Below are 15590 nucleotides of genomic sequence, written 5' to 3' on the forward strand. Positions count from 1 at the left end.
AATGCACACACTGAGCTTTACTACAGGGTAGGTACAGTGACACGACAGCACCGCCCTGGCCCCTTGGTCCCACCACCTCAGAAGACTTCTGCACAGCACACAGACACAGGCATGATAAGGTTAACACAACATTTTATTTGTCATCCCCTTTCACTTTCCCAGAACTGTGCGGGAGTGAGCATGCCGCTCACATGCCAAGCAAGGCATCAATTCCTGTGGCAATGTTGTCCTTGGCATTGGGGCTTAGGGTTGTGTAGTGCTGTGACAGGTATCCGTCTAGCCATCGGTGGAGGTTGTGTGTTGCCCACCACACCATCTTATCTAAGTGTCCCAAACCACTACTGCAGATATGCACAGGGCACCAGCAGGATCAGCAACAGCAGGGCATAGTGGCTAGGGTGACCTTCAGCCTGCACAAAGAGCTCATTGCACATGGCCCAGGGCACATGCAACAGTGGCATGTTCTGTGCCCATTACTGTTGGGGTGGGGGCTGTCTATGGGTCACCTCCCCGGAGAGCACCACACAGGGTGTGGTGTCTACTCGGCAGGACCCTCACAACAGTTGTCCTGCAGCCCTGCGTAACATGACCCCGGGTGCCAAGGGGTGTGCAGCAGTGCAACAGAGTGGTTTTCCTGCATGGGTAGACAGCAAGATAGGAGGAAAGTGTTTGGGGTGGCAGCCACAGTTGCCTGCTGCTAGCCGGCAACCAGTGGGAGACTGGTCACAGCGGACATAGCGGGAGGTAGGGGAGAGGGGGAGTTTGCTTGCTGGCCTACAGCAGCCTCCTGACTACCGTTTATAGCCACTTGACTTACCATTGTCACTGTGCACTACCATGCACAGTCAAGCCGTGATCTGAGGAAAGGCAGGGAACTGCAAAAATTGCTGAACGTCTTATCTGAGAAATGTTGCAAAGTTTCACAAAGTGTGAAATACTGCAAAGTTTCAGAAAAGGCTTCTGTCTCTTGGCTCTCCAGAGTCAACATCTGCATGCGGAGTACAGTACAGCTCAGGGTACAGAACACCTCAAGGTTATACAGGGGTTTAGGTTGTAGCCGTGTTGGTCTAAGGACATAGGCAGACAAGGTTCCTTGGGTGAATTTGATATCTTTTATAGTTCCAACTACTGGTCTAATAAAAGATATCAAATTCACCCAAGGAACCTTGTCTGTCAAGGTTATACATGCATACCCCATATAGAAATTATGTTAACTAAGGAAAATATATAGAAGAAGTGTCTAGGTCAACTGTCCTATCCAAGGATTGCCGCTTGCCAATGTTTTCAGGGATGGGCCTTTCCTTGTCAATGCGGGGTATTACCCAGCCACTCTTTACATTTCAAAGAGGTCAATTATCACCTACTTAGGGCAAGTTCCCTTTCTTTGTTCTCCCTGGAGCAGGAGAAGCTGAGAGGGGCTTGTTAACAACTTATCCCTGGTCTTCCTCCTTCCCCCATTCCAACCCTACCCACTGGATCTGAGGCTAGCCAAAGAATGCTTGGCTTTTCTTTCTTCCCTCCCTCCCTCTCTTTGCCCCTGCCCCCACCTTCCACACATCCAGATGCAGGCATTTTTGCTCCTTCCCAATAAAGAAAGCTGACAGACAAGGGAAAATACAGCTTTATTCCACCTGAGAACTTAACAAGGAACACAAACATAAGTAGTGGAAGCCAAGAAATTACTGAAATAAGACCTAGTAGAAACAAATAGGGTCCCTTCTCCCATCAATTGACTTTCTTTTCTAAGAAATCTGTAGCAGTAACTTGCAGTAGAGTTGATTACTTGGCTTTCTTTCCCACCTGTACATCCCCTGTCTGACCTCCCCTTGCTCTCTGAACTGCAGTGGTGCTCTCCTGGCCCTGCTGGCGTCAGGGTACCCCTCAGTTGACTGCAATGTGAGTGAAGGGACAGGCTCAGATGTAATATTCCTGGCTACCTCCTCAACAGAGGCAAACCGAGTGGAGCTACTGTACACTTTCCAGGGGGAGGGACCTGCTTATGAATGGTGGACTTGTTCACACACTGAAGGACATGGTCCTTAATCAATGCACATGTCTCCTGCAGATTCTCACATCACTGAGTGGCCTTTTGCGGTCTAGGAGCTGCTTCCTGAATTCTATGGTGCTGTTCACACTTCGATTCTCCCGGGCATTTTCCGCCTGAAGAACCTCCCAGACTTCGTCCCACCAGTCATCCACGGTGGCTACTTGTGTTTGTGCTGCCTCCACCAAAGCCTCCATCATGATCTCTCTGAAGCGTCACTGGCTGTGGTGGTATTCCTGTGTGCACTCCACTCCAGTGTGAGCTGGAGTCTGAGGTTCGGACAGACATTCCTGGCTAGTATCAGGCATGGTAGCTGATACAAGGAATAGGGAGACAAAGTGTTCATGGTGTGGTGAAATATCTTTCTCCAAACATTAAAAAAGGATGGTGACCCACCTCCCATGCTACATGCACAACTCCCCCAGCACATTCAACCCAATGGCACTGAAACAGTGCCTGCCAAAGTGACTATAATGGATATAATGCCCATTCTCCAATACTTACAAGGGGATTGATCTTGCTCTGGCACTGTGTCCAGTCCTGCTTGTGCCTTCATTTCTTTTGCTATTGAGGTATACACTGGCTTATTCCTCCTACTTTCCAGCTACTCCGGGATCTTTTCCTCTGACCAAATGTTGATTAAGTCCTTCAGTTCCTCCTGGGTTCAGTTGGGACCATGGTTGATAGATGTATCTGCCTCCTGCTCTATCACCTGCATACTGGACTTGTTTTTCTGAGACATCGGGAAGCTGTTAGTGCCCAAACAGTTGTCAAGAACAAGGTATCCTGACAACAACGGAGTCATGAAAAGGTGGCTGGCAAACTTTGGGGGCTGTTATATAGATATGTCTTGAATGAAACTTTTTGAAAATCCCACATACTCATACTGTGAAGATGTCAACTGTGTCTCAGAAATGGCAGTCCAGGCAATCAATCAAGCACTGTTTACGAATAAAGCAATGGTGATAGGTGTAGCCTGGCACAAATTGGACCCCACTGTCTGTGCAGTTAGCTAGATAACATCTCACTGCCAATCTGATCAGTGTGCCTGTGGCTGGCAGCAGTTCCTACTGGCAAAACTTCTCCTACCCTCACTGTGCCACTGAATGAAGTGCTCAGCTATGCTGTGATCATAGTGCATTGCACCCTTGACTGTCAAAACTTTTTTCACAATGAATAATTGAATAATATCTGGGAGATGGGGGCGGGGGGCAGAATTCAATCTAGCAGGTTAAGGGAGGAGAATGGATCACAGGAGGCTGCAATGCTCAGCCAGCAGTACAAATGTAGCATGGGTATTAATAAAGCCCCATTCCAAAACCAGGTCGGGGTCGAGTACAGACATTTGTTGGGAGAGGACTTGATGGTTCTGGTGCCCCAATGCCTGCCTTAGGTCTTGAGGTGTTAATGGTAACCTTTGAGACATAGTGCTGTGCATCACACACCCCTGTTTCAAACCTGGGCTGGTGCAGGGCAGGGCTCTTTTCTGGGCAGATGTTTCTTTCAAACCAGAGTTATTGCGGGGCAGGACTGTTTTAAGGGGAGAGGAGTTTTTTTTTTGAACCAGGGTTATTGCAGGACACAGCTGTTTTAAGGGGAGAGGTTTTTTTCAACATCAGGTTCTTACAGGGCATGGCTTGCTTTCTTGGGAAGAAGCTTCTTTCTAATCCTGGGTGCTTGCAGGGCAAGCCTGTTTTCTGGGGAGATGCTTCTTTCAAACCTGTGGAGTTGCAGGACCGACCGAACGCTTTTCTGTGGAGATGGCTGTTTGCAAAAAGGTGTTATTGCGGGGCAGGGCTCCTTTCTGTGGAGATGCTCCTCAGGTGTGCCTACTGATTGATCAGGTAAAAGACAGTATCTATCCAAGTGGACAGGCAGTACATCACCTTCCCCACACCCACGCACCACGGTAAAGGGCAAAGGCTCTGCTGCACTAACACCAAGCGCATGGACACCTGACCGGGGTAATCATTGACATGCAGTTAGGAAGTCACTTTCAATGTTAATTGATTGTATTCATCTCCCATTCCTATTCAGAGTCCCCACCCCGTGAACCTTGGTGATGCTGTGTGCTGAACAGCAGCCCTGCTACATACTGGCAAACAACCTGGCTTTGTGGAATCCAGATGCGGTAAGTGAGGAGGACCAAATGGAGATTCCAGATGAAATGCATGAGGAGGATGACATGGGTGAGGAGGACAAAATGGAGTTGATTCTCCTGCTGCTGGTCTTGGATTTACTGCATAGCATAGATGTGCAGTTCATGATCGCAATGTATGCTATGTTGATAGCATGATAAACTGTTGCGATGAGATGCCAGTGCGTAAATGTGCCTTGCGAAGAAAGGCATTTAGCTGTGCGGTGCAGTGGGATAGCCAAGAGGAAGAAGCAGAACTGGAGGCTGACAGGGCTCTGTGGATCAACATAAGGAACAGCAACTGCAGGGTCTGGGCCCATGCAAGCAGTTTGGACTGGTGGGAGCGAATCATACTGACCACTTGGAATGATCAACAATGGCTCGAGATGTTCTGAATGACCAGGGAGACATTTAATCACAACTTCTCATTGCTGGGGCCAAAAATAGTGAGGCAGGACACTGCCACATGTCAGGCCATCACTCCAAACAAGAGGGTGGCCATGGCCATCATGAAACTGTCCACCCCTGCCAGCTCATACTAAGCCCTTGCCTTGCAAAATCTATTTTAGAAAGAAGCATCTCCCTGTAACAAGTGGGCATCCCGAGGCCAGTCTGAAAATGTGGGCCTGCCCACTTGTTTTAGGGCTACCAGCCTGCCTCCTTGTCTGCCAAGCCTTGATGTTAATAATTACAATGATGTTACTCAGGCGCGAGGCTGCCCATTTATCTGCCCTGATGACAAGGGTCTATACATACAATTCCAACCTTCCCTTATCATACCCCATGCCTCGCAGATGTCCCGTGGCCTAACACTCAGCCTACTTATCTCACTTGGGCTCCCAGCCCCTACCAACACTGGGCTCCAAGCCCTATCCAATCTCAGGGCCCCAGCTCCTCTCTCAGGGCCCCAAACCCTGTTGTCCAATCTTGAGGGTCCAAGCCCTCTCTCCACTCAGGACTCCAAGCCCCTTCTGGGCTCCAAGCCCACACCTTGGTCCTCCAAGCCTGTCTATGGGATCAGGGCTCTGAGCCCTGTCCCTGAGCCTGGAAGCTTCCTAAATAGCTCCCCAAGGCTCAGGGCCCCACTCTACAGGAGACTTACCCATCTCTCTTGCCACTACAGGCTCATCTGCGAGCCTGGGTGCTACCAGGTCTTCCTGGCCTATAGTTATAGAATGTAAATAGTATGTAAATAGTGTTAATAGTGTTAATAGGAATATAGTAAAGTAATACAAGTCTTAATAGTTATTTATTTATTTTCTTACTGGAGTTTATTTATGTAATAATTAATTTTACACAGGAAAAATGCTGTGTTTTTACATTTATTTTAACTTTTTATACTGTCATTTTATTTTTATACATACTGTATTTTTATACTGAGGAGCTTTATTTTCAACAAATCTTGTGATGTGTTATGGAATTTTTAAAAAGTAGAAACAAAGGTTACAAAGTTAAAATTCACAGTAAAGGTTAAAATTGATAATACAGTTTAGTCCAGATGTGGCATGTTTTGTTCATAGGTGGGTTGGCGTGGAAGTCCATGAGGTTTGGGGGTAGGTGGTAGAGGTGATGACCGTGGCTTACCATTGGGATCTCTGGCTTGGGGGAAGGAGTTTTTCGGGGGCTTTTTGGAAGTGAGGGAGGGGATTAGTGATTTAAATGCCACCCCCTGCTGTAATTCAGTACTGAAGACAGCAGGGGCTGGATTGGTATGTGGCTCCCCCTGCTGGAATTTACTGGGAATTGCACACCAGGCTTAATTCAATGTAAAGCCGAGCACATGCAAACACTGACACGATGTTTTAAAATAAACAATTTTAAATGTTATAAACCTCTTTAATTTAATGAGGATTAAACCCCAAAACATCTACAAGACCACTAATAACTTTTCCATGTCCTTTTTAAAATGTGAACCCCAGAACTAAATACACTGCTCTAGATGCAAATCCTTTGTCTGGCTGAAACTAACTGCTTGGTTTGAACACTTCAGAGCACTTTTCCTGGTTTCCAGCCTGGTTGGCAAAGGGAGCTGCAGTGGCAGACAGGTTAGTGTCATATGACCAACACATGAACTGTCAAACCCCAGTATTAACGTACACATTGATCAAAGAGGATAGTTGAGCAATGAAAAGAGCTACACATTGTTTTCAGCCCTGCCCTCAGGACAGGGAAACAGGCTAACAACTTTCCCAGCTCATCTCATAGCCATGTAAAGACAAGAGACAGCAGAGCAGCTCATCACCCATGGTGGCAGTGACACACAGAATAGCGCCAGCTCCCACCATGCCAATAGCGGTGTGCGGTCAGCCACCACTGTGCTGGTGGGTGTATTTGGTGCCCTCAGCAAAAGGGGCCACTGGTTATTGCCACTGTTTTCCCACACCCCCCTCCCCACCTTGCCCTTCCTCTCCTATGTAAAAAGGACAGAGCCTGACAGCTCTCCACATGCTGTGTGGCCTGGGTTAATTTAACAAGCCTCAAGGCAGGCCTCAGTGCTAGGAAAAGAGACCTGGAACCAGGGGGAGCCTGTGGTGGGGCAGGACCCATATGCTCCACACAGCACTGTGTCCCCATGTGGGAAAGGCCCGTGGGTGAGAGGTCACTTCCCCGGCGCTCCCTCGGGGGGTCCCGCTGTTGCAGGAGTCTCATGCTGTGTTTGGGATGCAGCTCCCCCGGGCTCCAGGCCTGCTCCCAGCCAAGTGCCGAACCCCACTTGAACCTACAGCTTCCCTCCATGCTCTTCTCCACCCGAGAACTTAGTTAAGGAACACAACTGGGGTCCCACTGCTGCCTGCAGGTCCTGCTCCTTCAGGCTCTTCTGGGGCAACTGCTTCCGCCCCGCTGGCTCAGCTCTTGCCAGCTCTTCAAAGCTCCTTCCTCATGGTCCCTTGCTGGTCTCTTCCCTGAGTCAGCCGTGCTGCCCCTTTTATCCCCCTCCAGGTGACCCAAGGGGCCAATCAGGGGACATGAGGGGTGAGTCTCTGGGGCCTGATTGGTGAGGAAAGGGAATCCCAAGTCCTCCAATCATCTTTTACCCCTTCAAAATCCCTGGGCCAAAACATTACCAGATTGGTGAGGAGAGGGAATCCCAAGTCCTCCAATCATCTTTTGCCCTTTCAAAACCCCTGGGCTAGGTCACTGCCAGACAGCCCGTCACATATCAATCTCCCAAACCCTCCCTTTGTTTCTGCTTCTCCAGATTCCCTGACTGGTAGCTATGCAGCCATTGCCTCCTTACAGCTGAGGTTGTTTCTCTCCATCCTTCTTCATCTCTCCCTCTCTCACATGCACACTGTCCTGGGCACAGCTGGCATTTCTAATTCTCCCATCAACAATATCAGTGGGCTCTGCGAAGGCTGATCCAGTGGAGACAGACTTAGGACATGCCTGCCTGGCAGCAGTGAACTGAAGAAAAGGTCTGCATCGTCTCCAAGTCCCTTACTCAAAATGAAGTTTTGATACTGGGACTGGGGGACCTCACACCAGGGTGATGCTGGTTCTTAGGGGCTGTGCTTCTCTCTGACCGAGCCTTCCTCCAAACCACCTAGCCACTGGGATATGAAGCAGCCCTTGTTGCTCCCAACTTCCAAGGCCAGCTTCAAGCAATTCTGCTCCTCTGCACGCAGACAGGACAGCTAGATTTACCCTGCCTATGGTGCTTCAGAGCCATTTCAGCTCCACAACCAAGGGCTACCATCTCCCTGACAAGAGGGAGATCAGAGATCACGAATCCAGGATCTTCCCACTAACCTGAACTATTAGGCACTGTCCAGGCAGGAGAGATTGGGGCAATCAGAACAGCATGAAATGGAGGTGAGTCTGAGTAACACAGGGGAGAGTTCAACATAGCTATGGGGTGAGGGGTGGGAAGAGCACAATGACTGGAGGGAAAAACTGGCCGACTTCTTTGGGCTAATATTGTGATAATGGATGTGACTGACTGACTATGAGCTATGTGGCAGGATCTGGGCAATTAGATCACTGAAAAGCCCAGCACAGATTGTTTTGTTACTGGAAATGGCCACAGATAGTCCCAACTGTGCACTTGGATCTCATGGCACCGCTGGTCTGGCTGTGCAGAACCTCAGATGATTCCAGGTAGGTGCAGGATTGCCAGTACAGCGTCTAGTTGGTGGATCTGGGCATGAAATGTCTTCCAGGCTCCAGCGCCAGATTTAGGCTTAAACTACTTAAACTACAGTTTAGGGCCTCAGATTATGAGGGGTGTCTAAAAAAGAAAAAAAAAACTGATTCAATATCATTTTTTAGAATAATCAGTTGGTAAATAAAGGAGATATGGGAAAATGACTCTCTCAATATGGACGTTTTCATTCTAATATGACAAATATATATATATTTGTCACAATTATTATTCATATTAAGTCCAAAGATTTGTGCAGAAATAACAATAATTTATCTTAAATTTTCATGAAAATCCATTTTTGTGGATTACGGAAAATATTTTTTTTTGTGTCTTTGCCTTTGTATATATGCTAATATAAAGCTTTCATATTTATATTTTCACTTTCCTTTCTGTAAGAATAATAAAGTATTATTTTTATTGTATCTTAAACTGGACATAGCTTAGGGCCTCAGCATTTCATAATCCGGCACTGCTTCAAATCCTAGGGTGGGGTGGTTATAATAAATATGTATCCTGACAAGATTCAGAGGTTCAAGCTATGATTTGTAGCTTATTATTGCAGGTGCTATTCATGCACACAGTGGGAGGCATTCAGGGAAAAGCAGCCCCTGCCCCAGCTGAGATGTGGGCCCTTTTTGCTGAGCTCTGCACAGACCATGGGCAATTGGTGTCCAAGTCTGGGGAGGCACCAGCTCGCTGACAGGGGAGGGGGTCCCATCCCAATGGAGGATTGCCAACTGGGCAGGGGGCCCCAGCAGCTGATAGTCAAGTCTGGAAGTGCGGTTTTGTAGCTGGCACTTCCAGGAAGGGCACAGCCTATGTGTCACCAATGGCACAGACAGCTAGGGACAGACAATCCTGAATTTAGTTAAGACAAGGCCACATATTTCCAGATGCTGCACATACAGGCCTGGAGAGAGAAAAGCACCTAACAATCTAGATGCCCCAATTTAAGTAGATAAAGAGCACAATGGAGAGGGAAAATAATTTTTATTCTAGTTTTATACAAGGATAATAGATATACTCAAAGAAAGAAAAACACTGCCTAGATACCAGCAGGATGGGGAACAGAATGTAAATCTCTTGAATCATCACCCTGGTATAAGTCACAAAACCACCCTCCCAGACCATCGTTTTCCAACTTTCTCTGTCACTCACCCTTCTCTTTCTTGCCTCTCACAAGGCCATCACTTCACCTGAGAAAAGTCAGCCAGGCAGCAGTGACCAAAACCACTCTTGCTTCCTGGCTTGCAAGAGTTGTATGAAAGTGATGGTTTCCTTGGCACTGCTCCAGTCACACACCTCACATGCCCTGGTTTCTTAGAAAGTTTTATGAATAATCCAGGTAGCTTGTTTATTAACACTTATCAAAGATGTTGATGGGGAATTTCTGTATTTCAGGTTTTCTCCCATCCATGTTTTCATTTTTCTTGAATTTCAAAAGAACAGAGAAGTCATGCAGCAGCTGGACAAAACTCATTTTATCTTTCAGCCTACCTGGGTCCTCACTTAGATTTCTCCTCTCCTTCTCTGCTCCCTTCCTGTGTGTATCTGAAATGTGTTTGGGAGTATAAAATCTTCAGTAGCTCCCTATGCTGTCTCCTAGGATTTTAATATATTTGTGGGACTCTCTGCCTCATTTGATAGCTCGGTATGGAGAGACTGGGGGGAAGACAAATGAGACAGGATGTGAGGATGGAGGAAAACTCAAAAGCTAGAACTGAGCAGAATGGACTGAGCTAGAACGTGATGAGTGCTAGATCTGTGCATGCCGATAGCTGTTGATCCCCAAAGGAAATATAGGGACTTTAGGGGTATGTTTAGAAAGTCCCTGTTCTCAGCAGAATGAGTCCTCCAATGAAACAAAAGCAAAAGCAAATATAATTCAATTCTCAAAGTATGAATATTGCTAGTAAATAAAGAATACCATTGTGTATCCAGCTATAGAAGAATTCATATATAGGTTAAAGATCTACCATTGCTTTAGAAATAGAATGATGCAAATAGACGTTGTTTTTACTAATGTAATTGTACAGACCCAAACTATGGTCCAAGTTCTTTGACCTGCACACTCCTTGCTTTGCTGATCTGATCAAACCTGACAGGGCCACAGCAGTTTGCTCTCTACTCCCATCTCTCAGCATATCCCATAAGAACACTACATCCCTAGGAAGCTTGGCAAGAGAGATGATGCACTTTCACCCATACTTGAAACGCACTTCAAGCACCATGTCAAGTTTCACTAGCTTTTGTAGATCTTTACTTCTCATACATACCAGCTTCAGTTCCATTCTCCCTGTTTGACCACTATAATTTCTAAGTTACCCATAGTTAATATCCACATCCTCTGGGGAACAACTGTAGCCATGTAGCCATGGATTATACACCAATACAGTAACGTGGCAAAAGGCTGTGATTCTTTTTCCTCTTTGCTTTATTTCCAGGCTAATAAAATCCAGACCTTTATACTAGAATGAAAGAACCCCTTCTCCTGTAGATCACAGGTTCACCTGGGACTGGGGTGGCATGAGTGCTAAAGCACACAGTTGACAGCCGAGCGGTTGCAAACTCTGAGGCCAAAGCAGAAGTGCTCATTGTGCGGCCCTGTAAGGAGAAGTGCTCACTGCATGGCCCTTGTAGGCCACAGGCAGTAAACAAGCCACAAGTTGGACAGCTCCATTGTAGACATTCTCACGTAATCGCTTACATTGCCACTGTTTCCTAGTCATGGATTCTACCAGTGCTCACAATCCCACTCTTGCAGCCTTTTCCAGAACCACTCACTGGGAGTGTAGCTACTCTCTTCTCACTAAGCTACACAGCCCTCCAGGATTCACGTGCACCAGACACTGCCAGTCACACTCTGATATCTGTTATCACCAACCTCCTGCCTGAAGGGTCTTTGTCACCCTTCCTATTTCTGTACCTACAGGTGTTGCATAGCGAAGCAGCATGGGAGAATCAGCATGAAGGAAACCAGAGTACTACTGAGGGATTCATCCTGCTGGGGATGTCTGATCAACCACAGTTGGAGCTGCTGCTGTTTGTGCGTCTTTCCATAGGCTACATGATGACACTGCTTGGGAATGTCACCATCACTGTCATCTCCTGGTTGGACCCCCATCTCCACACTCCCATGTACTTCTTCCTCAGCAACCTCTCCCTCCTCAACATCTGCTACACCACCAACCTTGGCCCCCAGATGCTGGTGAACTTCCTCAGTACACGCAAGGCCATCTCCTGGGGTAGGTGCGTGGTCCAGCTCTATATCTCTCTCAGCCTGGGCTGTACAGAGTGCTTCCTGCTGGCAGTCATGGCCTATGACCGCTACGCTGCTGTCTGCCGGCCCCTGCGCTATGCAGCAATTATGAGCCATTGCCTCTGTCTGTTCATGGCTGCCGGGTCCTGGCTCAGTGGTCTGGTGGCTTCACTGGCAAATACCTTGCCAACTCTGCAGGTGCCCCGGTGTGGCCAGAACCATATTGATCACATCTTCTGTGAGGTGCCCACACTGCTCAAGTTGTCCTGTGTTGACACATCCATAAATGAGGCTGCGCTCTAGTCTGTAAGTGTGTTTGTCCTGGTGGTGCCTGTGAGCCTCATCCTGGTCTCCTACGGCTACATTGGTGCTGCTGTGATGAGGATTCACTTAGCTGAGGCCAGGCACAAGGCTTTCAGCACCTGCACCTCCCACCTGGCTGTGGTGTCACTCTTCTATGGCCCCGGCATTTACGCATACCTGCAGCCTCCCTCCAAGGGTCAGGGCAAGATAGTCTCCCTGTTCTACACAATGGTCACCCCAATGCTGAACCCCCTGATCTACACACTGAGGAACAAGGAGGCACATGAGGAGACTGCTTCAGAGAAAGCCAGGCTCATAGGCCTGACAGGCTGGGGTTAGTTACTGAACATGCAACCCTGTTCCCCATGCCACCTAAAGCATTTCCCTTCCTTCCACTTCTATCCCCAGAATATCCAACTCCTTTTTAATCCCTTCAATCCCTCAGGCCTCTTCTCTCTCCTTTGACCCATCACATGAAGCCAGAAAATTACCCACAGGCTTCGTTTTTATTGAAAAACTAAGTTTGTGCCCACAGGAGAGGAAAACATCATGACCCATAGCCTGTTCTCCTTCTAACGTGACTATGTCTATATGTGGCATGCCCACATACCAGGCCTCCCACTGCAGGGGTGGACTTCTGCTTCAGTCTGGTTGAAGTGCTATTTTTATATCCTATCCATGGCTAGGTACATCATGCCACAGGCTGAACTTATTCAGCCTTTGGCTTTCTTCCTGACACCTTGCCCAAAAGCAGTAGGAGGGCATTTGCATCACAGTGAGGTCTCACCTCAGTCTCAGAAGAATCTGAACCCATAGAAGAAAGTGATGCCTGCTAAAATGAGTAGGCAACAAGTTTACAACTAAATACTTTTTTATAAATGTGGAGTTAACTTCATTGCCAGGTGGAGGCAGATACAATTGCCAGCTTCAAAAAGAGACTCGAGAAATTCACGGGTGATTGATGGCTATTGAACTTAATGATTGGAGATGTTTCTTCTGGCATCTTTAGCCCAATACATGCCAGATAGGTTATTGAATAGGGGACAGATCAATCTAGACGTGTCTGCTTCAATGCTTTTCCTGTATAGCACCTACTACTGCCACTGTCAGAGACAGGATGTTGGGCTAGATGGACCATTGGTCTAAACCACTATGGCACTTGTTATGTTCTTATGTTATATTGTCACATTGGAAGGGATGTCACAGTCATTCAAGGTCATCTGGTCCAACTGCCTGCATGAATGCATGAATGTTACTCCATAATTATCCCTATCTAATACTTATCCAGCCTCCACTTCAAAACCTCCAATGAAGGAGATCCCAGCACTTCCCCGGGGCAGTCTATTCCACTTACATTTGTCTGTACCGAGCTTCTTCTGTTGCTCCTAGTGCAGCTGTAACTGTTCCAGCCCAACCAGCTAGCCTCAAATCCCTGTAAGGTGCAGAGGAAGTTAAAGCCTTGGCCTCCAATTTCAAGAACAGGTGCCCAAACTAATAGGCTGTTACACAAAAGGTGTGTGGCACAGCCACCACTGCCCACAGCTGAAATTGGATCACAGTGATCTGAGGCAGGTGAGAAAAAGCTAGCTCTTTTGTGGGTTTTGCACAGAGTGAAATGCAATCACTTGTGAGGGTGTGCAGACTTTAACTGTGCAAGTGGGACTAAGTGAAACTAGAGGCAATATAGGATCTCTCTCTTGATCTGTTCCCCAGCCCGTGTTTCTGTTCTTTTGAGGACTAAAAACAACCTAATCAGATATCCCAAATGAAGAGACCACACATGAGCCTCTCATTCCTTCTGTAGTGTTCCCAACTCTCATGATTTTTGGCATTGTCCTTAATGTCTGTGCTTCGGGAATGTGAAAAAACTTAAGCTCTTTCTTTTATATATATTTATAAATATATATAAAAGAACAAGCTAGGTTTTTCACATTCCCAAAGTATAGACTTTAAGAAGAAAGCCAAAAATCATGAAAGTTAGCAATACATCTTCTGTAACTGTTCTACCTTCAGAACTGATCTAGAAATCAATTAAAGGATGCCTACTCACTTCCAGAGCCACTGAAGTGGTCCCATAGTGACACATGTTTGAAGACTCTAGGTGCCCAGAAAGAGAGTGCTCCAGGTAATCCAGAAAAAATCAGGTGTTCACAATATTGAGTTTGGCAAAAATCATGAGATTTCAATAAATTGCAACTTTTGCAGTCTGTTTCTTTGCCTTTTGCTTTCCAAGCCCTCAGGCCAGAGTAGCTTTTTTTGGATTCAGACTCTCCTCCACAACCCCAAAGAATAAAAGCTTGCTTGCTTGTTCATGATAGCCAGAATTCTCTATAATCGTGGTAATGTTAGAGTGATGTTGTAGCCACCACGGTTCAAGAATTATGCAAGGGTTATGGAAGTTTGGGGAGTTAGATCTTACATTGGTCCAACTGCATGACTGGAATAAAGTTAGAACTGCTTTCAAATGCAAGTCCTAATGAATGTCCTGCATTCAAAAGCTTTCTAACTTCTTTCCAACCATGCAGTTGGGCCAATAAGATCCATCACTCCCAAAGAATCCTTGCTTCTCTTAGAATCATATAAATTAAGGGGCCAAAGCGTTAAGCAAAGGACCATATTTCATAGAACTTGCAATGTGATTCCAATAATTAATTATACTGTTTCAAGCTGGATCCCCAAAGTGGCCAGTTGTTACTGTAAATCTTGGGCATGGCTACTTGTAGGGACTTCAAGACCCTGCTGCTGATGTGCAGTCAGAGGTGCTAGCCTATTGACTCAGTCTTTCCTTTCTGTGCATGTGCCTTTGGGCTGGATTGGCACCATTAACCTTGCACTGGAGTTACCAACCTGGCATCTCCAACTGGTAACCCAGGCCAATTGAAGGTGCATTGGATGATTTACATTCACCAGGTTCTCCATGTGATTTTTTTACATGGAGAGCATCCTTCATGGGAGTATCTGCTAGTACAGGAGAGCAAATTAGATGGTGAAAGAGGTGACAGGCTTGAGAGAGGAAGGGAGAGCCTTTCAGTAGCTGAAGGCTGGAATCACTTTGCCTGGAAAGGCTGGCTTTCATAAGCTCTGTACAACAAACAAGTGGACTTACTCAGCATCTCAAGCACTGCTGTCCCTGGTTGCTTTGTTAAGCATGATAGTGCACCAAATTTGGGGTCACTAGAGCAATGGGACCCTAAGAAAAGAGCCAATCTAAGAACACCCAGTGTTTTACAGTTTCTGAAGTTCCTCTTACATTTTATTTGTCCCCAGATGAGTGCAAGTTATGGCTCAGCTTCCCCCTGCCCATCCTCAGACCCCCTCTCATGAGATTTCAGTGCACCAAATGCCCCCTTCTGGGAGTTTGTCAGCAGACGGTTCTCTGTGAGTAGTGAAGAAAAACAGCGAGGGCAGAAGAAGAATGCAGTGATGCTGGGTTCTGGGTTTGTAGGAAACCACATGCCACAGCTCTAGGGGACATGCTGTAACCACTGATTCAGCAACATAACCTCAGACCCTCCCCTTGGCAGCAATCAGTTGTAAGGTTGCTGCTGCCATATGGTGCTACTGCAGGTGAGTTACACTTCTCGGGAAGAGCACTCTGAGCATCACAGCTACTGTAAAGGTCCTCAGACTTTTTCAGGCTGCCCCTGTCTTTGATCTGTGCCGTGAGCAGTGTCTTGAGTGTGGTCCCTGCCTCCTTTGGGCC

At 47.0% G+C, this 15590-nt stretch overlaps 1 pseudogene; it reads left to right on the forward strand.

Annotated features, from left to right (window-relative positions):
* The window catches only part of LOC112548355, a 25509-nt pseudogene that overhangs the window by 7812 nt on the left and 2107 nt on the right, over positions 1-15590 (forward strand).

The sequence above is a fragment of the Alligator sinensis genome, unplaced genomic scaffold (assembly GCF_000455745.1).
Source record: "Alligator sinensis unplaced genomic scaffold, ASM45574v1 scaffold1039_1, whole genome shotgun sequence".
Lineage (NCBI taxonomy): Eukaryota > Metazoa > Chordata > Crocodylia > Alligatoridae > Alligator > Alligator sinensis.